General features: G+C 37.1%; 1 protein-coding gene and 1 long non-coding RNA gene across 4 annotated transcripts in view; one reads left to right on the top strand and one right to left on the bottom strand.

Annotated features, from left to right (window-relative positions):
* SGCG (sarcoglycan gamma) overlaps window positions 1-24,504 on the top strand; it is a 145,129-nt gene that overhangs the window by 48,578 nt on the left and 72,047 nt on the right. The window lies entirely within an intron of this gene.
* On the bottom strand, window positions 10,776-13,265 carry LOC309849076. Its single transcript, XR_014303472.1, has 3 exons — window positions 13,202-13,265; window positions 12,801-12,887; window positions 10,776-11,079 (listed from the first exon to the last, which is right to left on the bottom strand). It is a non-coding gene; the product is annotated as an uncharacterized lncRNA (long non-coding RNA).

Raw genomic sequence — 24,504 nt, forward strand, 5'->3', positions numbered from 1 at the left:
TGAATGGTCCAGTTTCATTCTTCAATGCATAGCTGTCCAATTTTCCCAGCACCATTTATTGAAGAGACTGTCTTTTTTCTACTGGATATTTTTTCTTGCTTTGTCGAAGATTATTTGATTATGGAGTTGCCGGTCCATATCTAGACTCTCTACTCTGTTCCACTGGTCTGGGTTTCTTTTTTTGTGCCAATACCATTATGTCTTGGTGATCACAGCTTTGTAGTAAACTTGAAATCAGGCAACATGATGCCCCAGCTTTGTTTTTCTTTTTCAACATTTCCTTAGCAATGCAGGGTCTCTTCTGGTTCCATACAAAGTTTAAGATTGTTTGTTCCAGAACTTTGAAAAATGTCAGTGGAATTTTCATCAGGATGGCATTGGAAGTACAGATTGCTCTGGGCAATATAGACATTTTAACAATGTTTATTCTTCTGATCCCTGAGCAGGGAATGCTTTTCCACCTTTTCCTGTCTTCTTCAATTTCTTTCATGAGCATTCTGTAGTTCTTTGAGTACATACCCATTAACTCCTTGGTTAGTTTTATTCCAAAGTATCTTACAGTTCTTGGTGCTATAGTAAATGGAATTGATTCTCTCATTTCCCTTTTTATATTTTCATTGTTAGTGTATAAAAAAGCAACTGATTTCTGTGCATTTATTTTGTATTTCTGCACATTACTGAATTGCTGTATGAGTTCTAGTAGCTTGGGGGTGAAGTCTTTTGGGTTTTTCTTGTAAAGTATCTTATCATCTGTGAAGAGAGAGAATTTGACTTCTTCTTTGTCAATTTGAATACATTTTAATTTTTTGTGTTGTCTGATTGCTGTTTCTAGGACGTCTAGTACTATGTTGAACAACAGTGGCAAGAGTGGGCATCCTTGTCATGTTTCTGATCTCAGAGGGAAGGCTGTCAGCTTTTCCCCATTGAGAATGATATTCGCTGTGGATTTTTCAAAGATTTTATGAAGTTGAGGAATATTCCCTCTATCCCTATACATTGAAGAGTTTTAATCAGGAATGGATGCTGTATTTTGTCAAATGCATTTTCTGCATTAATTGAGAGGACCATGTAGTTCTTCTCTCTTATTGATTTGTTCTGTCACATTGATTGATTGGTGAATGTTGAACCACCCTTGCATCCCAGGGATAAAACCCACCTGGTCATGGTGGTTAATCTTTATAACGTACTGTTGGACCCTATTAACTAGGATCTTGTTAAGAATCTTGGCATCCATATTCATCTGGGATATTGGTCTGAAATTCTCCTTTTTGATGGGATCTTTGCCTGGTTTGGGGGTCCAGATCATGCTGGCTTCATAGAAAGAGTCTGGAAGTTTTCCATCTGTTTCTATTTTTTTGAAACAGCTTCAGGAGAATAGGTATTATTTCCCCTTTGAATGTTTGGTAGAATTCCCCATGGAATCCATCAAGTCCTGGACTTTTGGATTTTTGGGGAGGTTTTTGATCACTGCTTCAATCTCTCTACTAGATATTGGTCTATTCAGGTTGTCTATTTCTTCCTGTTTCAGTTTTGGAAATTTATAAGTTTCCAGGAATGCATCCATTTCTTCTAGGTTGCTTAGCTTATTGGCATATAACTGTTGAAAATAATTTCTGATGATTGTTTCTATTTCCTTGATGTTAGTTGTGATCTCCCCCTTTTCATTTATAATTTTATTAATTTGGATCCTCTCTCATTTCTTTAGGATTAATTTGGCCAGTGGCTTATTGATCTTATTGATTCTTTCAAAGAACCAGCTTCTAGTTTTGTTGATATGTTCTACTGTATCTATAACTCATTGATCTCTGCTCTAATACTAATTATTTCTCTTCTCGTGCATGGGTTTGGCTTAATTTATTGTTCATTTCCCAGTTCTTTAAGGTGTAAAGAGAATTGGTGTATTCAAGATTTTTCAATTTTTTTGAATGTGGCTTGGATAGCTATGTATTTCCCCCTTAGGATTGCCTTTGCGATATCCCAGAGGTTGTCTTCATTCTCACTGGTCTTCCATGAATTGTTCAAGTTCCTCTTTGATTTCCTGGTTGATCCAAATGTTCTTGAGCAGGAAGGCCTTTAGCTTCTAAATATTTGTATTTCTTCCAAACTTTTTCTTGTGGTTGAGTTCCAGTTTCAAAGCATTGTGGTCTGAGAATATGCAGGGAATAATTTTAGTCTTTTGGTATCAGCTGAGCCCTGATTTGTGACCCAGTATGTAATCTATTCTGGAGAAAGTTCCATGTGCACTCGAGAAGAATGAGGGTTTTGTTGTTTTAGGGTGAAATGTTCTGTATATATCTATGAGGTCCTTCTGGTCCAATGTGTCATGCAAAGCTCTTATTTCTTTATTGGTATTCTGCTTAGATGATCTTTCTATTACTGAGAGTGGCATGTTAAGATCCTCTACAATTAATGTGTTCATATCAATATGACTCTTTTTTTTATTAACAGTTGGTTTATGTAGTTGACTACTCCCATATTGGGGGCAATATTTACAATTGTTGGAGATTCTTGGTGGACAGACCCTTTAAGAATGATGTAGTGTCCTTCTGTATCTCTGACTACAGTCTTTAGCTTAAAATCTACTTTATCTGTTATGAGAATCACTACCCCAGCTTTCTTTTGAGGCCCATTAGTAAGAAAGATGGTTCTCCGTCCCTTCACTTTCAGTCTGGATGTATCTTTGGTTCCAAATGGGTCTCTTGTAGACAGCTTATGGACAGGTCCTCTCATTTTATCCAGACTGCAACCCTGTGCCATTTTATGGGAGCATTTAGGCCATTCACATTGAGAGTGATTACTGAAAGATGAGTTTTTATTGATATCATGCTGCCTGTGAAGTTCTTATTTTTATAGATTATCTCTATAAATTTCTGTTCTATGTCACTCTTGGATTCTTTTTTCTTTTATAGTACCCCCCTTAATATTTTTTGTAATTTCTTGTAGTGCTGGCTTGGTGGTCACATGCTCTTTTAAACCTTGCCAGTCTTAGAAACTCTTTATCTCTCCATCCATTTTGAATTTTAACCTTGCTGGATAAAGTATCCTTGACTGAATGTTCTTCTCATTTAGTGCCCTGAATGTGTCTTGCCAGCCCTTTCTGTCTTGCTAGGTTTCTGTGGACATGTCTGACGTTATTCTGATGGTCCTTCCTCTGTACATAAGAAATCTCTTCCCACTGCTTCCCTTAAGACCTCCTGTCTGAAATTATGATTCATGAATTTCACAATTAAGTGTTTGGAGGTATTTCTACACTTGTTGATCTGGAGGGGTGTATCCTTTCTGCCTCTAGGACTCAGACACTTGTTCCATTCCATTCCCCAAATTAGGGTAATTTTCATCCAGAATTTGTTCAACTATATCTTCTAGTCTTTTCTCTTTCTCCGCCCTCTCAGGGATCCTGATAATTCTGATGTTGGAACGTTCCATGGCATCATTTATTTCCCTAATTCTGTTTTTGCATCTTCTAAAGTCTGTTCCAGACCTCCTCCTGATCCTTCTTTTCTATCATTTTGTCTTCAAGATCACTAATTTGATCTTCTCCCTCAGGTTACCCTAGCCATTAGAGTATTCAGATTAGGTTGGATGTCACTGATAGCATTTTTAGTACTGCCTGATCAGCCTTCATTTCCACACTTAGAGATTGTATGTTGCCACTAATGGTCTTCTCCAACCTAGCCACTGCCTGGATAATTGTTACTCTGACTTCCTTTTCCAACACACTGTTTATGTCCATATCCAGTAGTTCTGTGGCAGAGGGCACAGTCTCTGAATTTTTTCCTCTGTTGGGTGTTCCTCCTCCTAGTCATTTTGGTGAGATTAAGGGGAGGTATAGCTGAATATATCAACCATGATCCAGGCAAGGTGCACCCTGGAAAGTTTGGGAGCAATTGGAAGTCACCACCAAAAAAAAAAAAAAAAAAGGAAAATAAAAAAAAGGATGAAAACCCAGCCAAAATGAGCCCCAAAAGTAAGATGGGAAAGTAGTTATAAACCCTCAATGTGAGTGGGAAGGTTATTTCGGTTCTTCCTGGGTGTATCTTGTTATCTTTGTTAAAGGACTCAACTTTCCAGATACAGGAAAATTAAAACTGGTTTATATATAAGTGTAGTATTGAATAGGGAAAAAGGATCACCTTGAAGCTTATATCTATGTGTATATTTTTAAAAAAGAGAAAAAGAAACACATATATATATATAAAAGTTAAAAAGTTATTATGGAATATGTTGTATTAAACCTCTAGTTGCAATGGTAAGTAGATTTAAAAAAAAAGAACAAGAATCATGAGAACAAATTTAAAAGAAAAGAGAAAGAGAGAAGAAAAGAAAAGGAGAGAAAGAAAGAGAGAAAGAGAAAGAAGAGGTGTATTTATGAAATATACAGGTTTACAGGTTTGGGGGCACTACTGGGTGCTTAATACATTGTTTTCCTCTGATGTTGGGTTTTTACAGTTTTTTGGGGACCCTATGGCTGTTCTCTTGTTCTCTGGCTTGTCTTCTGGGGGAGGGGCCTTCCACATTGTTTTTCAATCAACCTTGCTTGGACTGAGTCACCCTGCCCTCAATCAAGGGGCAGGGCTCTGTGGAAATCTGTGTTTCAGGCTTTAGTTCTTTGAAGGTTTTTGTTCTTTGGAGGCTTTTTGTGGCATTTCAGAGGTTTCCATGAAAAGCAAACTGTCCACACCCAGACCTCCACCTCAGAGAGAAGCCTCAATCTGCTCCCCTCTGGATGGTCCAGAACACACAGATTCCCCGTCTGCAAACTCTGCTAAACACTGCAACATCCCACAGGTGGTGCGTACCACCAGCCACTGTCTCAGTGGTCGCCCGAGGCCCCCACTTGTCTCTGTGCCCCTGGGCCACTAAAACTGCGAGAAATATTGGTCCGGGCAAGCCCGAACCCAGGTGACTGCCATTACCAGGACTGCTGTCTAGGGTCCACACCCATGCTGGGTGCACGAACACTCAGCAGAGGCACAGGTCACAGGTCGCATAGGGCTGCAGGCTGAGGGACCCTGACTGGAGACCACACTGAGTTCTCTCAGGCACAACTGGGTACACTCAGACCTGTCAGAGGCACAGGTTGCAGAAGGCTGCAGGCTCAGACTGCTGACCTATGCCCACACCAGGATCTCTCAGGCAAGGGTGGGAGTATGCCTAGCAGGAGTGGTGGTGCAAGCAGTGGAAAGCTGCGGGCTCAGAGACCACAGAATGGATCCCCTGCTGGGCTCTCTCTGGCACAGATGGTTGCTGGCACTGCCTGTCCTGGGACTGTGGCCTTAGGCCCGTGCCCATGACTGCCTGATTCCACCAGGAGACCCTTAAGGTCTTCTGCTCTTTTTGAGTGCTTTTAACCAGTCTCCAAGTTAATGCTGGTCCCTAGTCACAGGGCACTTTTGTATTGAGGTATTACTTTCCAGTGGGTCGCTTCCAGTGGCTCCCTCCCCATTCTGTTTATCCTCCAATATCAGTCCGAGCATTCCCACTCTGTTTCACTGGCCACTGATGATCTTCTGCCCCCAAAGAGATCAGACATGTATAATCCTATATCTCAGGCTCATTTCATGGGTGTTCAGAATGTTATTTAGCTCACTTTAGGGAACCAGTTGAAACAGAGTCTCCTACTTCTCCATCATCTTGCCACTCCCCTCCCTACATAATATATTTAAATTAGTCAAATATATGTTGTGATTTCCTCTTTAAAATTTACAAAAACCATGTTTGTACAGCATCACCATAGTATTTACTTCCCTTAGGCACCTTTACTTAGCTAGCACAGCATATGGTATATGCATGTGTTGTACATCACCTTCATTTTATCTCTAAATTTAAAATGTTTTAATATTTTTTGGAGAGTGAACTGACATTGAAGTCCTCCAGTTGTAAACTATGGGATCTCCCAGGAATGTCTCCTGACTGAAGGGCCCTGCATCCATCTGCAGTGTGCCCCTCAGTTAAACAGAAGGGCCCTGCACCCACCTGCATTGTGCCCCTCAGTTAAACAGAATGTAGAAAGAAAAAAGACTCAAAGAAAGACCCTTAGAAGGGCCTGGGAGAAAGAAGCCATGCAAGGGCCCAGCAGGTGCAGAGAATGGCCAGATTTGAATAGTCGTTTGGTACCAGGGACCCCAAGTTCTATCACTCACCTGGCCGTCTTGGGTCATCATAAAGTGAGATAATACAAATGATGCAATTTTCATATGTATCTGAGTTTGATCCCTTGCTTTGGGAATGACCCATACATTATGAGGCTGGATGTTGTAAATTAACTTATGCTCTATTTTTTTCTTAGTTTGAAAGATCTCTCTCTGTATAAGAATTTATTTTGTTTTTATTTTATTCATATATAAACCAGTATCCTTTCTTGAATGCAGACATGCCAAGGAAGTAACATGACTATAAAAGAACTTTTCAAGAGCTTTGGTAGTGAAATGATAAAGTCAAATAGGATTCTTACCATTTACAGAGAGCTGTAGAATTTTGAACACATAACAGCTAGCATATAATTCTCTACCTAAATTTATAATAACCTATCTATCACCTATATAGTCATTAGGGTAGACTGAAAACTATAATTTGCCAAATTAACAAAGTCTTAAAAAATTTCTCTGCTTAGATCCCCAGTGTAGAGCAATGAGAGTTTATTAACTTCCACATATTGTCATTTCAATCCACATGTCCCTTCTTCATACTTTAATATTTTACTATGGAAAACAGTAAAGCCAACCACCAGTAACATGTCTTAAAATGCCAAGATTGAATTACAGGGTAAAACAAGGAATAGATCACAAAAGGAAAACACAGGATGCCACAGAAGATGGAGATTTCAAACAGAGGTTAAATGTTGGCAAGAGAACTAGTCCAAACACAATGAAACCAAGCCTTAAAGAGCTTTGCTGTGCCTGGCATGGGTTCCAGAGACCCCTGATGCTGAGTTGCTCACCAGGGTAGCTCCACTCTTAGAACTGCAACTTCACGTAACAGAATTTTACATAATTTCTATGTATGAAATCTATTAAATATTAAGTCATATTTAGGAAGTTTTAACAACTGGTGCCAAACATAAAGGTTCTAGAATATTCTGTGTTGGTCATTATAATCCCTAAATCCATTAGTTAGGAAGGTGGGCACTAAAAATATCAATGCAGTAAAGTGGCTACTTCCCTTTTTCCCTTTTTATACTTTCCTTCTGTAAAACTAATGTACAATATTAGTTTTAGTTATAGTGTTCATGGCTATAAAATGATATCCGTGAGTCTTATCAGTTAATATGTTAAAACATGGCATTTTTAATTTTTAACAACCTAGTTTAAAAAAAAAACTCATGGTTATTTACTTACTTTCATATAAAATATTTTAGTGCATTTAATGAATGTAATTTTAACAAGAGAAGATTAATGATTCCAAGCTTAAAAAAAAAAAAAAGTTTAATGCTGAAAGCTGAATTTCTTTAGATACTTTTATTTGGGGGAAGAAAGAATATAAGTAATCAAAACAGAATTGCAATACTGGATATCAGCATTAAGCTTATAGTTCTTTTATAGTGGTTCTCAACCCTTTCAAGAGCTCCCTGGGTGAAATCTGAAATTGGTGCCCAAACACAGAGGCAGGGAGAGACCAAGGGAAGAGACAGGCTACTCCAGTTAACCTCATTACCCATATCTCATTACTGCTCTTACTAGCAAATATGTTGAATAGCATTACATTTCTAAAATGAAATTAATTCAAAAAGAAAAAATGATATTTAAACTACTGAAATTGAAATCATGTCTTTCTGCATCAATCCCTACTTATTTAATGAAGAGATCAAATTTAGCCAAAACAAATCCTTTGTACTAGAATACTTTCTGCTAGAAAGTTTCAGTATTCGACAGATAGTTTTAATAGGTTGGGCAGGAGTTTTATTTAAAAATATCTTGCTGAAGTAGAAAACTAAAAAAGAATCTCTAGCATGTGTTTAGCAGTCATTACAATAGCATATTTTAAGATTTCTCTGTTTTTAGATCAAAGTATGTTCCACAACATACTTTGCCTCCCGGAATCGCTGAGAGGCAGGCACAGGCTGGTGCCGCCAAGGGCTGTCAAGGTCTATGGAAGATCTTGAGCTCGGTCTCACCTTTTGTTTACTCGGCTCCCTCTGGGCTCCCTCTGGTTGTTTCCTCAGAAAAGGCAGTGTGTTGTCCACTGCAGGGAGCCCAGAGCAATGAAGTCTCTGCCCACAGGAGAACCACATGTTAAGAGTGAAGGGAGTGAAATTTTTATCTGACCTATAGATGGCAGAAGAGATTTTCACCTCTTCCTGTACCTGTCTGCCATGCTTGACACCTCCCCTAGTGGTGTTTTACCGTTTGTCTTCTGCCTGCCTTGACAGAGACCCTTGCTGGTGACCCAGCAGGAGGACAGCAGCCCCCTGTGCTCCATCCCTGCCTTTGCCCAGGCCTGGCCTGTATGGTCCTCACACTGGCAGTGATCTGATACTGATTACTTACCCTGCCTCCCTCTCTTTGCCATCCATTTTTCACACTAATGGAAATTAGGATTAAAAGAAAAACATGACATGGTGGCATTTTAAAGCAGCACCTTGACATTTTCTCAAATTATTTCCCTCTTTCTAAAAAGAATTATATTACATCAGTGCTTGCCAGTCTAAAAACCAAATTGAAATGTTTGATTTATGTCTTAGTCATAATAGAGTAGGATTGATCCAGAGGTCACAGACAATAAGAACATGTACTAACTTAATGGCATTTTTCTTTCTAAGAAGACAAGATATTATTAAGCCTCAGTTGAGAGGAGGGAGATAAATCTCAACCTATTCAAAGTGCATAGGAATTTCATTATCCCTGGTATCAGTAACACAAATCCTATTGTCTAGAGATACAAATAGCACCATAGTTTTAATTTCTATCTGAAGGATATTCTTTCAATTTTCCTTTTTTATTAAAATTTTTTCTGTAAGTGATTTAAACATATTTTAACAACTGGGAAATAAAGCAAAAGCACTGGGTCTCATAAACCACAGGCAATTGTCATGTGTAGTGACAGTCATCAGCTTAACCTAGATATGAAAGTCACACTTTTGTCATGGGGGCATTATAACAAAGTAAATGTGCTCTGAACATAAATGCATTTGCTTGTTTCCCATTCCCACCAATAATATAAAACTGATAAGGTCTTTGGGTAACAATAAATTGTTTTTGCTCACGACCACTAATGAAGATAATATCTTGTAATTTATAAACTAGCCTAATATATTTGTTGAAGTGTTACTTGTTTAAAAATAAAGAAAAATGACTTTTAGAGGGACTATAAGACAGTGGAAAGAACATTAGCTTAGGAGTCAGACTGGGTAAGAATCTTGGTTTTAGTTAGGATTAGTTTCAGTCTATGATTTTCTAACGGTGTACACACACACAATATACTGTTTGCATGTTACTTAGATGCTCAGTTTAAACTTGGCACAAAATTATGAACTCCTTTGACCAAAGTGTTCTTTAGTCTGTGTTGAGCATAAAATTAAGAGTGCTTGTCATCCCATGAAACTTTCACTGTAGAAACACCAGGGAAAGTCAAACTGAGACCAAAAAATCATCACTCCCTTGGTCAAATAGGACTGTGTGCATGGATTATATAGTTGTTAGAATAATGAGCAGGGAATTAAAACTATAACTAAAACAATAACTAAAGCTGTTTGGTCATGAGTCACCATTGCTATATAGGTTCAATATAGGCTTAAACTGTATGCAACAGTCAAATGTCAAAGTCAGGCCAATTTCAGATATCCTATATGCACAATGTATGAAATAACAGAATTTCAAAGATGACTGTACTAAAGAAAAAAAAAAGACACGCAGAAAGGGACTATTTATCTTGTTTTAAGAATTAATCTTAGACTCTTCCATGTCTTTCTGCACAGTAGTCTTTCCATGTCAAAGCTCATCATTGCCATTCCATTAAATAAACCACAACTTTAAAAGTGAACTTAAGTCCTACCTTTCTATCTTGTCCCAGATCAAATCCCACACCCCCTGAGAGACATTCTCCAGACGTTTCTCTAGCACACTTTATTCAGGGCTCATTCTGAACTCTCAAAGCTGTCTCTACTTGTTGGTGTATCTTTTTATGTCAGAAAAACTTCTTGAGGGACCAGTGGAGCTTTGTAATTTTTTTTTAATCCCCAGCCATATCCCAGTGCCTTGCGTATGATTTAGGTAGCCAGTAAATATGGCTGTCGCGCTCTCCCTGCCTGCAGAGATGACGCAATACCAACACACACACAGGTCGATGCACAAGCTATTGTTTATTGCCTGGCCGAGCTTTCTCCTCCCCTTCTTTCCCCTTCCCCTGCAGGGGAGTTCCCTTGCCTTACATAGGGCATAACAGCCAATCACAGAGGTGTTCACGTGAGCAGGAGGTGTCTGGGGCTCGTAGGCAGTGGTGGCATATGGTGTTCATGTGATGAGCACGAGGTCACGTGTGGCCAGGGCGGATGTTTTTTTTAGGCTGTCTGTGCTGCTCCAGCGCCATCTTAGGGGCGTGACCAGTGCCATCTTGGAGGCGTGACCCCGACAGCTCCCCCTTCTTTATTTATTTGTATGGATAAGGGACCGTGCCTGTCTTAGGTTGGGACGATCAACTTGCGCCCTTACCCATCATCAAATACTGCAGAGCATGCTGCAGCTTCTGTCTTAGGTTGGTACGCCGTTATCATCCTCATTACCCGTCATTGACTATCGGTCTAGCATGCTAAGCCATATTTGAGGTGAGCTACCATGCTCTATGGCTACCAAGGCTTGATGTACAGCCTGCCGGTCTCTGGCTACTGTGCGTTGAAGGGCCCTTATCCAACGCAGCGCCAGGAGGAGGACAAAGAGCACAATACAGCCAAGTGCAATAGTCCCAAACCAGGATTTCCCAAAAGCACCACTGCCTGCATAGTTTGTAGGAATTGGGAGGCCGTGAGAGGGTTTACTCTCATGGCATTGATCTGCAGAATCTCCATCCATAGGGAGGCTGTCAGATTGTGGAATTTGGCTGACCAGGTGCCGTTGAGCATCTGAGATAATTCTCGGGAGAGGTTCGCTGCTCGGGAGAGATTAGAATACAAGTTAGATGTGATGCATATGCCTGATAAGGGCTGGATACAACTGGTGGAGAGAATTTGCGACATTAGGTTCATTTGTTCCTGGAGGAGATCTACCCTTTGATTGAGGATTATTACGAGTGACATACAACGGGGTTGAAAGGAAGAAGAATAGTTAAAATGAACAAAGAAGCAAAGTCTCCCGGGAAGGAGTAAGGAAGTGATGTTGTAAGCTGCTTCGGTGTTCTTGTATGGTAGAGATGGAAAGCCGATACTTGCATTGGTAGAGAAAAACAAAGGAAAAACTGTCGAGTCATTAGAGAGGGGCAGAGGAGTGGGCCAGGCTTGCACCATGGCCCATAATTGTACTTCTCTATTCCGCCATGGTTGAGTCAAAACACTGAAGGGTAGGATGAGTATCCACAGTAGGCGCTTGCTTCCATTTAACCTTTATTCTGATCATGACCACTCATTACAAAATCCATTCACTTTATCTCTAGCAGAAGCAAATTACTTGATTATAAACCTCCATTACCTCAATAAACTTCTCATCCCTAGACCTGCAAAGTTACAAAGTCAAGTACAGAATACCTAAGACGGTAGAAGAGGTAAAAAGGCATAGAGATGTTGGGTAGTCCCTCAGTTCCGGATACTGCTTAGCAGCACAATATCAAATGAGCAATGACAGACAGCAACTATCCTAATCTAGGTCAGTACATCAGCCAAAATACTTTGTAAACTCTTTCTTTGGTTCTTTCTGGAGATCAAATCAACACTCTTCTGATTAAACAGCATGGGAGGAGCTTAAGAGCAACTGAAGTGTTTAACAATATTTACTTATCTAACATCTTTTACCAAAAAATTGTACTAAAAATAATACTAATCATAACTCATAACTGAGAAAAGTACTAACATGAACTGGTACTAACATAAACTGCAAAGGCCAAGAACAGAAATTAGGAGTTGTGTGATACTGAATAGTATATGTCAACTGAAGACTCTGCTGCCTTGTATAGCACCAAGTATACTTTCCTTTAATAAACCCAAACTTAGGCACAAGAACTCAGTGTTAACAGGATTTCACCTTTTCTTACTATGTTTTATTTGTATTTGTACCTAATTTTTACTGAAACTTAATTTATTGAAATTTAATTTTTAAAAGATACTATTTAGAAAATGGTCTTACCCAGAGAAAATTATAGTGACACATATTTTAGATATTACATTATTATGTTTAATTTAAATATTAGATTAAAAGTCTATAGTATCACATATACCAATTATTTAAGCTGTCTTTCCATTTGAGATGAAAGGCTTATGCTAAGCTATACTCCTCACCTTCCCTGTGACTAAGAGCTGAATTGCGAGATATATACCTACAAGAAGTGGCAATCTGTAGCTATGAAGAGTTCTGTGTAAGTGTGTAAAGTTAAGGGACCTATAAAAGGATTGAACTCCCATCCTTAGCCACATTAGCACCATGCTCCAACTGAGTTAACTGGTTCAAAGTGTTAGATAAGACAGTGATAACTAAAGAAATAGGAACAAAGAAAGGTTCTATTTCATCATCTTAAGGTTTCACAGGTTTACTATTCAAATTCCCACCTCCTGAAAAACAACTTCTTAAATAACTCTCAAGAGGGGTTCCGTTAGCTTTCAAAAGTGCCCGCAAGGGGCTCTCCATTCGGAGTCTAAAAATTTCCGACCCCATTATCTTTACCTTTACAGTCACGATCTGCGAACATACAGCTGCTGTCCCTTTGTGGTTGCTCTTCAGCAAACTTCTAACCTTTCCTTTGTGGTCGTCCTAGTGATGAACGTGCAATATGACAAGGGGGAAAAAGTACTCATGTATTGCCTTCTCTCTAAAACGCTAAGTTTAAAAGGCTGCACAACTTCTACTCCATGGAATCTTCCTGTTAGAACTACCACTTCTAAAAATCAAGTAAACAAAATGGAAACATTGTATTTCACTCTAACAAAACTGTTCAATGTGAGATCAATGCACATAAAATTAAAAAGTTAAATATACTTCAACATTATCAGTAAATCAGAACATATCTCAACCAGTATCAGAATTTCTACCTTCACTGTATCTTTGCTATTTTTAAATATACTCACAGTTCCCGGGTTTCGGCACCAAATGTGGCGCTCTCCCTGCCTGCAGAGATGTCGCAACACCAAGACACACACAGGTCAATGCACAAGCTCTTGTTTATTCCCTGGTCGAGCTTTCTCCTCTCCTTCTTTCCCCTCCCTGCGGGGAAGTTCCCTTGCCTTATATAGGGCATAACAGCCAATCACAGAGGTTTTCACGTGAACAGGAGGTATACAGCGAATCACAGAGGTGTGAGCAGGAGGTATCTGGGGCTCGTAGGCAGTGGTTGCATAAGGTGTTCATGTGACAAGCGCGAGGTCACGTGTGGCCAGGGCGGATTGTTTTTAGGCTGCCCGTGCTGCTCTGGCACCATCTTAGGGGCGCAACCGGCGCCATCTTGGAGGCGTGACCCCGACATATAGTCCTAAAAAAATGAGAAGAATGAAAGACAACTTTCACATATGTGTATGAAATTCATTATGATCAAGAAGGAACAGCACAAATGCAGTACTTAGGTTGATGACACAAAATCACTGTAAGATTTGCAGTTGGGTGGATGGATCCAAGATTACTAATAAAAAATTTGCTAATCTATTATTTTGTTCATAGAATCTGATACTGAATGGACCATGACAGTCCCTCACAAATTCTCAATTTCTTTGCAAAGGCACTTAAATAAATTGAGTATCCTTAAAGTTGTTTCACCAGTTTTCTGAGATGTAAATGTGATTTGTAGAACATTGACTTTTCTTTTATGCAGATGTCTGAGTGAGTGGCAGCAAAAGCATCTGATCGTTAGTATAGTTCTCAGCTGTTATCTAAAACAATATGGATTAATCAATTTAATGTAGGCTCCTCCTCCTGGTTGACCTGATGTTCTTACTTTAATCCCCAAATATATACTGCATGAATCACCTGGTCTGAGCTTCATCACACTGTTGGTGATGTATGAAGAAGCACATTCAAATACCCTGGAAATTTGGCTTTAATGTCTGGGTGGTAGAAAACAGTGATGATTATAAGAGTGATGATAACTTTGTATAGTGCTTTAGAATGTGTAAAGCATTACAAACGTATGTGTATATAATGTCTCTTTATAATGCCACATTTTCCAAGTAGCAACTTAAGGGACTACCAGAATATTTTTGATTTGAGGAGAGGTTTTAACCTGATTTCTCCCCCCAAACGCCAAGTTTTATGAACACTATTTATACAGTAATCTGTTTTTGGGTTTTGAAAACTTTTATTCATTTTAGTATTTGTGAATTTTGTATGCATTTTTGAAAGAAAAAAGGTTTGGGGCGCCTGGGTGGCTCAGTGGGTTAAAGCCTCTGCCTTCAGCTCAGGTCATGATCCCAGGGTCCTGGGATTGAGCCCTGCATTGGGCTCTCTGCTCAGCAGGAAGCCTGCTTCCCCCTCTCTCTCTGCCTGCCTCTCTGCCTACTTGTGATCTCTGCCAAATAAATAAATAAAATCGTTAAAAAAAAAAAAGGAAGAAGAAGAAAAGAAAGAAAGAAAAAATGTTTGAGAAAGAAATTACCTCTAATATAACTATCTAGATGTAACTGTATCACTTTTGCTGCATATCCTTCTAATTGCATAATCCCGTGTTTTCCATTAGTTACTATGCTTCCTTTATCATATAACAAGCTCTTATGAGTTGAATCTTCTCCAGAGCTATATGCTTCAGCTACCTATTTGTTATTTCTTTTGACAGTGTTTTAGAACCCAATTTGAATGACTTCAAATACGTAGTTTGAAAATACAAGATTCTTCATAAAGTTGTCATTTTTATAAAGTACCATGCTAATCTTTTATCATTTTTTCATTTGTATTCCCTGTGCTGCTAAAGGACATGCCATCTCAATTCTTGAGTCTTTTATGCTCCTTCATTCTCTTCCTGTCTCTCAAACTGCTGTTATCTTATGGTGCCTTCTCTCCTATTTCCTTCCCCCGGTCCTTTTATTAGCTCTACTTTACAAAATAGGAAAGAAGTTGGTCTGTATATTTTTTCTAGTACCTTGTCTCCTGCTACCACATAATAGGCACTACTCTATAAATATGTCTACCTTAACTGAATGGTCAGAAATTAAAATTTTTTTCTGAGATCACAGAGTGAGAAAATAAGAATTAGAATTTGTATCCATTTCATTTGATTTGAAATCAGCCCCTTTTTCACTTGATCACACCATATGGGATATCATATATGATGGTTGTAAAAAGAAATAGTTGACTAGCCTTCTTCCCTAACATGATAAAGAATATTTACCACAAACCAGCTGCCAGAAATATAATTATTACTGAAATCCTAGAGGCATTTCTATCGAAGACAAAAACAAGAAAAGTATGTCTGATAGTCATACTACTGTGTTCTACCTTTTTTTCTGAAAATTTGACAAATGCAGTAAGACCATTTGTTAAATAAGGGCTAGAAATAGCTAAACAGCAGATGATTGAAAGAAAAGAATAACTTGCAAACAATTATTGTGTTATAAAATACAGAAGAATTAAATGAAAAACTACTGAAATAAATATGAAAATTTACACTATTTAGGTAATAAAATGAGGTACAAAATGTCATGTACATGCACACACCCATGCTCTAGTCCAAACTAGTTAGAAAATGTATTAGTAGAAGAACCACACTTCGTATTGCAATAATATGCAAATTCCTGAGGACTCTCAATTTGCTGAAATATCCTTTCCTGGTAGTCCTGAAAGAAATCTTGAGTAAAAGGGTATATACAGCTCAATGAAAACTTCATATTAGCTTTATTAACAACAAAGAATAACAGATGAACGTTTGCTTTAGCGAATATCAAAGCATTCTATATAACTAAAATAATGTAAACTGTGCTGCTCATAAACACCAAATAGACTGATGGAACGTAAAGAGATATTAGAAACAGAATATAAATTGGTAAATTCTGTACAAATATAATTTGATATAACTTGTTCACTTTTCTAAAAATGTTATATTTAATTAAAATGTTTCTAAAATACAAATAAGTTACATAATTTCACTGTTTTAATTTACTTTAAATTACTTTTAATTTATAATTAATTTAAATTAAAATTAATTTACTTTAAATTAAAACACTGCATATTATGTAACTTATTTGTTAAATTAATAATATAAACATATTATTAAACTGATAAATTAAAAATTTTGAATTGGTCAATGGATAAAGGTAGGAAATTCAAATATATTCCATGAACAGAAAAATCATTCTTGGGCAGTAACCAATATTTCATCATACACTGGGATGACTTTGCTACTCAAATGAAGAGTGAATGTGTCATACTTATTTGTGCTTATTTCCCCTCATGAAAGATACTGTGCTGATTCTGTTGTACAAACATGGCAATACACATGAAAAATGTAAATTAATGGGAAAGTGGGGCATTACTTCATGAGTCCATGGAAAACTCAGGAAACTTTTTCTACTTTTAGGTATTGCAGTAATACAGTGGGAAAATTATGAGCCAAAAGAATGTGCACATATATTGTATCCATATATTGATATCCATATATTGTATATTGACATTTATAAAAGGTTTTATTAGGTGGTACTTTGGATCATTCCTAAGATTGCTTTTAATATCTAAATGGAATTATCCATTTCCATCATAAAGTAAGTTTTCTATCAAAGAAGTTATTTTCAGAGGATTTTGCTTGTTTATAACTGTAATTCTATTAAAGGGATTTTTCTTCTAGGTGAGGATATATTTTTAACTTGTTTTAGAAATCAATAGAAGATATAATTCAGTTGAAATTAAATTTATTCTATAGCAAGATGCTCAGAAATATGAATTTCATTAAATGAAGTATACCCAGAACTGATTTCTGTAAATATTTCTAGAGGCTCACAAAGTCTTACCCTTGACAAGTCAAAGGATCAACTTGACCAAACTTTATCCTTTCTTCTGCTTACCCAAAACAATTTATTATCTAATCTTTTGTATGATTTAGAAGGCACAAATATCAAAAGCTCATAAGATATAGAAAATTGAGAACTGAGTCTTTCGTGGGTATTTGAAAATAAATAAGACAATTACTGATTATTCTAGGACTATTCCCAGAATCCTTCTTCACACAAATATACTTACTTTATTTTTTAATATATATCTATTTATTTTAGAGAGGGAGAGAGAGGATACATGAGTGGATGGAGGGGCAGAGGGAAAGAATCTCCAGTGGACTCCCTGCTGAGAGGGGAGGGCAACATGGGACTAGATCTCATGACCCTTGAGATCATGACCTGAGCCAATTCCCATTAATTTACATTTTTTAAATGGTGCTGGAACAAGTGGACACACACAAACACACAAAGAATCTAGATACAGACCTCACATCATTAATTTGAAGCATATCATTTATCTAAATGTAATATGCAAAACTGTAAGAGTTATAAAAATAACACAGGAGGAAAATCCTGGTGATGTTGGGCTTGGTGATGACTTATAACACCAAAAGTATAATATCTGAATGAAAAAATTAATAAATTGGACTTCATTAAAATTAAAAGCTTCTGCTTGGCAAAAGATAAGCTACAGAATGGAAGGGAAAAATTGCAAAACCCATATTTGATTAAGGACTAGAGTCCAAAACATAAAAAGAACTCTTAAAACTCAACATAAGAAAACTAACAACCCAATTACAAAATAAGCATAAGATCTAATAGACACTTCACCAAATGAGATATACAGATGGCAAATAAGTATATAAGATATTCAGTATCATATGTCATTAGGGAATGACATATGCTTAACTGACCGAGCCACCAGGTGCCCAAATATACTTACTTTAACTTCTCATTAAATTCTAGGACCCCCTGTCTGTAATATGAAAACTCGGTATCACTGTAAAATTGAGAGAAAATTTTCTAAAAATCCTATCATTTGAAGAATAAATTTATGTCATTGATCTATCACTGTGTTTTAGGATATAGTCAGATAAAAATACTATAAACATTCACTCATGAAAAAATTCTTTCTGTGTCTAAGGGAAAAAATTCTTATGAACTACAACAACTTTACAGTTGATGCCTTAAATTTTTACTAGCATCCTAGCAAGAAAAAAAGTTGTGTAGAAAACTACCAGAAGTGACTGAAAAAAACAAAACCTTAGGTAAGCGAAGAATATTTATGAGAATAATTAATGATTTAAGAAAACATTTAGTTTGATTCTATATTACCTCTCAAATGTTGGCATGAAGTTATGAAAACACAAGGTTAAAAACTTTTTTAAGATTTATTTATTAGAGAGCAGAAGAGAGAGCAGATGAAGTGGGGGAGTGGAGGGAGAGGAAAAGAGAAATCAGACTCTGTGCTGAGCATGGAGCCCCAGTTGGGGCTCAGTCGCACAATGTTGAGATCATAACCTAAGTTGAAACCAAGAGTCAAGACACTTAACCAACTGCACCACCAAAGAACCCTAGGTTAAATGCTTTTTTAAATTACTGCAACATCTCCCAAAATGCAGAATTTGTTACTATGTACCATTTATCATCCTTTACTGGGAACACTGAAATAATACAATTATCAGCCTATTCATTTTTAAAACATATACTGAGCAACTAACATAAGCAATGTGCTGTGTATCATGGATCTTGCAATTACAGAAGCCATTCAGTCATTGAACACATTGTTGATTTCTACTGCACGTAAGTTACAGTGCCAGGTGCCAAATACAGATTGGATTTACAAAACTCTCAGTGCAGTAGAGGTCAAGATACATGGAACAATGTAATAAAGTTTCTGAGAGACATGGTCAAACTTTTGTAGAAATCCAGAAGGACTTACAATGGTCTGAAGAGGTCAGAAAAGGCTTCATCAGGACTTACATGATTTGGGGATGTAATATGAGGAAGAAGAAAACTTGTTGAGTGAGAAGTTTATTGTCACTAAAACATAAGGTTCAGAGAGGAAGGGTGGAAGATGAAGCTGCAGAGATCAAGAATAAGGGATCAAGTATAAGAAGAGCCTTGAATACCAGTAGCTCATTTGTATTTTATAGTGTATTCCAATTAAAAACCATCACAAGTTTTTAAAGAGGGAAGTAAAGTGTTAAATTATTATGTATGCATGTATTTGTTTATTTGAGGTAGGCAGAGGGAGAGGCAGAGAGATCTTAAGCAGGCTCCACACTGAGTGTGGAGCCCAACACAGGATTTGATCTCATAGCTCTGAGATGTTAGATTAGTATTTAAAGAAATTATTTCAGGAACACTGAGGAGGGGTACTGAAGTGGAAGGAGATATGTATGACGGCTTAACATATATTAAGTATATAGATAGTGCCAAGGATGAAACTCCAAGAAACACCCCCTTATAACAAGAAAGCCTAGGGAAACATTGTTGAGAAGTAAGTGCCAAAGGAAGATCAAAGTTCTAGGATAATAAAACAAACAATATTGTCCTAAGCCTCAAGAGTAGGTACTGTTAAGAATTATGGGTTTGTCAACAGTCTCAAGTGTTACATAGTTTTCCAGTAGAATGAGAATTGAGAATGGGCATTAGATTTATTAATAATAAAGTTATTAGGGACTTTATGGAGAGCAATTTCAGTAGAATGATGATGGTGGAGGACAAACTGTAATGGTGCAGAGACTAAATGGGAGTTGGGGTAGTGGGAATTGAGTGTGGGCTCTAACAGAATGGGAGTCATACATTATGCGTATGTGCATTATGTGTAATAAAAACCACCGATTTTTTTAAGTGGTTGTACAAATTTATACCAGCAGGATATGAGAGTTCCAGCTGCTCCATATTCACTTGCTCCTTACTAACACTCAATATTTTCTATAGTTTTTTCAGGTTTATTGAGGTAGAATTGACAAATAAAATTCAAAGATATTTAAAATGTACAATATGATGATATGGACACATATATTATGAAGGGACTCCCCCCAAGTAGGTTAAGACATCTGTTATCTCCCATATTTACCTTTTGTGTATGAGAGAGAATAATTTCTAATCTGTTAGCAAAATTAAATTACAGAACACAGTGTTATCAACAATCGTCATCATGTTAACAGTAGATCCTGAGACCCCTATTCAGGTCTTTTAACTGAAAGCTTGAACCTTTTTGCCAACTTCTTCCTACTCCACCGCTCAGACCCCAGGCCCTGGCAACCACTTTTCTGCTATCTGTTTCTATGAATTTGATTTCCCACCTCTTTAGATTTCACATAAAAACATACTATACAGTATTTGTCTTTCTCTGTATGACCTATTTCACCTAGCATAATACCCTTCAAGTCCATCCATGTTGTTACAAATGGCAGGATTTCCTTTCTTAAAAGGCTAAATAGTATTCCATTGTCTTAATATACTACGTGAGAACAATCTGCTGCTGTTGGATCAAATGTCTATTGGTCTAGTGTGCAATTTAGGTTCTCTTTTCTCTTATTGATTTTCTGTCTGAATGATGCATCCCTTGCTGAAAGTGGAATTTTGGAGTTCCCTTCTATTAATATATTACTATCTATTTCTCCCTTAAATTTGTAGGTATTGCAATGGTGGGTGTATATTTACTAATGTTATATCCTCTTGATGAATTGACCCCCTTAGCATCTCTTCATCTCTTATTACAGTCTTTGGCTTATGGTCTTTTTTCTTATATAAGAATATCCTTTTGGTTTCCATTGGCATTGAATATCTTTCCTGTCGTGACCGGCGCAACAAACTGACCAGGAACATGAGGGTAAGAGGACGGTGAAAAGAAATTAAGAGACAAAGAGATGGGGGCAGGAGGAGCACCAAGGATGATGTCCCATAGTGCCAAAGTTTATTTTGAAGAGTTCTGATTTATACCACACAGTAAGGGAATCCTCCTGTACATCTGGTGCTAGTTTCTATTTTGGCCTGAGAGTAGCTGGCCATGCAGAGATATCAGACAGCCTTGACCTTTGTGGTTTGGACACCTAGGCCATAACTCAATATTCACAAAACACAGGAGCCTTATTAACTTAGTCTTGAGACAGCAGCTGCAATGGCAACAAGCCAAACCTTACAATGTTCTCATAACAATCACCAGGGAACAACGGTGGCACTCTAGCTCGCCACCCGTGAAAGTCCTCGGTTGAAGAGGTTCCCAAGAACTGTTGCTCTATTGGGTTAACCCCTTCTAGGCACGAGGCTCCCAACACTTTCCATCCCTCCACTTTCATCTGTATGTATCCTTAAAGCTGAAGTGAATCTCTTGTAGGCAGCATATAGTTGACTCTTGTCTTTTGATTGTAAAATTTAGTCCATTTACATTTAAAGTAATTATTGGTAGGTATGAATTAAGGATTGTCATTTTGTTAGTTGTATTCTGATTGTTTTGGTTCCCTTCTCATTTTCTTCCTTTGTGGTTTAATAATTTTCCATAGTGTTGTACTTAGATTCTTTTATCTTTTATCTAGGTTTTGGCACTGGTTACCATAAGACTTACAAAAGCATAGTTAGAGGGGTGCCTGGATGTCTCTGTCTGTTATGTGTCTGACTCTTGATTTCAGCTCAGGTCATGATCTCAAGGTCATGAGACTGAGTTCTGCATCAAGCTCCACAATGAGTTTGCTTAATATTCTCTCTCTTCCACATGCTGTTCATGCTCAGTCTCTCTGTGTCTCTAAAAAAAAAAAAAAAAAAAAAAAAAAAAAAAGGCAGTCTGTTACTTTTTTTTAAAGAAACTTAAGAGTTTTATTGGAGCTCAAGTTAGGACAACCACCTCTGATGCAGTCTTCACAGAGAAGAGAGTGCTCTAGGGAAGGAATATTTTGTACAGAGTAATGTGGGTTTTCTTACATAAAGAGTTACAATTCAGCATAATGAAGGACATTCCAGAAAGTTACAGATTTTACCTTTTTTAAAATTTTATTTCCAATATAGTTAATACACAATGTTACATTAGTTTCAGGTGTACAAAATGATGATTCAGCAATTCCATACATCACCCAGTGCCTATCATGAAACTGCACTCCTTAATCCCCATTATCAGTTTCACCATCCCAGAACCCACTTTCCCGACTGCCTGTGCTCTCTTCTAGAATTTTTGTAGTTTCATGTCTCATACTTAGGTCTTTAATCCATTTTGAATTTATTTTTGTGTATGGTAGAAGAAAGTGGTCCAGTGTCATTCTTTTGCATGTGATTGTTGTGTTTTCCCAACACCATTTTTTGAAGAGACTTCTTCCCATTGGGTATTCTTTCCTACTTTTTCAAAGACTAATTGGTCGTATAATTGTGGGTTATTTCTTGAGTTTTCTGTTCTGTTCATCTCTGTGTATATTTTTGTGCCAGTACCATACTGTTTTGATTTACTGCAGCTCTGAAATATAACTTGAAGTCTGGAATTGTGATGCCTCCAGCTTTACTTTGCTTTTCCAAGATTGCTGTGGCTATTTGGGGCTCTTCTGATTCCATACACGTTTTAGGATTTTTTTGTTCTAGTTCTGTGAAAAATGCTATTCGTATTTTGATAGGGATTGCATTAAATATGTAGATTACTTTGGGTAATATAAACATTCTAACAATATTTGTTCTTCTAATCCATGAGCATGGAATGTGTTTCCATTTCTTTGTGTCACATTCAGTTTCTTTTTATCAATTTATTTTTTAATTTATATTCATTTTTTAATTTAAATTCAATTAATTAACATATAATGTATTATATGTTTTAGGGGTACAGGTCTGTGATTCATCAGTCTTATATAATACCCAACACTCATTACAACATTACCCTCCCCAATGTCCATCACCCTGTTATGGCATTCCCCCACTCCCCTTCCCCTCTAGCAACCCTCAGTTTGCTTCCTGAATCTCTTGCAGTTTTTCTCCCTCTCTGTTTTTGTCTTCTTTCATTTTTTTTCTCTCTTCCCCTGTGATCCTCTGCCTTGTTTCTTAAATTCCACATATCAGTGAGATCATATAACAATTGCCTTTCTCTCATTGACTTATTTCATTTAGCATAATATCCTCTAGTTCCATTCTCATCGTTGCAAATGGCAAGATTTCATTTAATGATGGCTGCATAATAGTCCATTGTGTATATATACCACATCTTCTTTATCCATTCATCTGTCAGTGGACATCTGGGCTCTTTCCATAGTTTGGCTGTTGTGGATATTACTGCTATAAACACTTTGGAGGAAAATTTGGGGTGTTCTATATATATAGTATCATATTGATTGATTTATGAATATATCAGCATAATATGGCCTTATAGAAAGAATTTGGAATATTTCCTTCCTCTTCAACTTTTTAGGAATAATTTGAGAAGAATAAATATTAACTCTTCTTTAAATGTTTGGTAGAATTTGCCTATGAAACTGTCCGATCCTAGACTTTGGTTTGTTGGGAGTTTTTCATCACTGATTTCGTCTCCTGGCTGGAAATCAGTCTGTTCAAGTTTTCTACTTCTTTCTGCTTCTGTTTTGGTAGTTTATATGTTTCTAGGAATTTATCCATTTCTTCTGGTTATCTAATTTGTTGGCATATAGTTTTTCATAATATTCTCTTATAATTGTTTGTATTTCTGTGGTGTTGGTTCCTGTTTCTCCTCTTTCATTTATGATTTTGTTTGAGTCCTTCTTTTTTATGTTTCTGACTAGATGCTTTTCAATTTTGTTTATCTTTTCAAAGAACCATCTCCTGACTTCATTGACTTGCTCTATTGGTTTTTTAGTTTCTCTGTCATTTACTTCTGTTGCATTCTTTATATATCCTTTCTTCTACTGGTTTTGGGTTTTGCTTCCCTCTTAGAACTGCTTTTGCTACATCGCAAAGGTCTTGGACTGTTATGTTTTCATTTGCATTTGTTTCCATGTACTTTTTAAATTTCTACTTTGCTTTCCTGGTTGACCCTTTCATTGTTTAGTAGCATGTTATTTGACCTCCACATATTTGTGGTCTTTCCAGATTTTTTCCTTGTGGTTGATTTTAGTTTCATAACCTTTTGGTCAGAAAAGATGCATGGTATGACTTTGATCTTTTTCATTTTTGTCAAGCCTTCTTTTATGTCTTAGATGTGATCTATTCTGGAGACTGTTCTTTGTGCACTTAAAAAAATGTGTATTCTGTTTTAAGATGGAATTTTCTGAATATGCCTATTAAATCCATCTGATTCAATGTGCCACTCAAAGCCACTATTTCTTGCTAGTTTTTGCTTGGATGATCTATCTATGAATGCAACTGGGGTGATAAACTCCCCTACTATTATTGTATAACTGTCGATTAGTTCCTTTATATTTTTTATTAACTGTTTTATGTAATAGGTGCTTCCATGTTGGGTGCATAAATATTTACAATCGTTTTGTCTTCTGGTTGTATTGTCCCCTTTA

This window comes from Mustela nivalis, assembly GCF_964662115.1.
Source record: "Mustela nivalis genome assembly, chromosome: 15".
NCBI classification, from domain to species: domain Eukaryota; kingdom Metazoa; phylum Chordata; class Mammalia; order Carnivora; family Mustelidae; genus Mustela; species Mustela nivalis.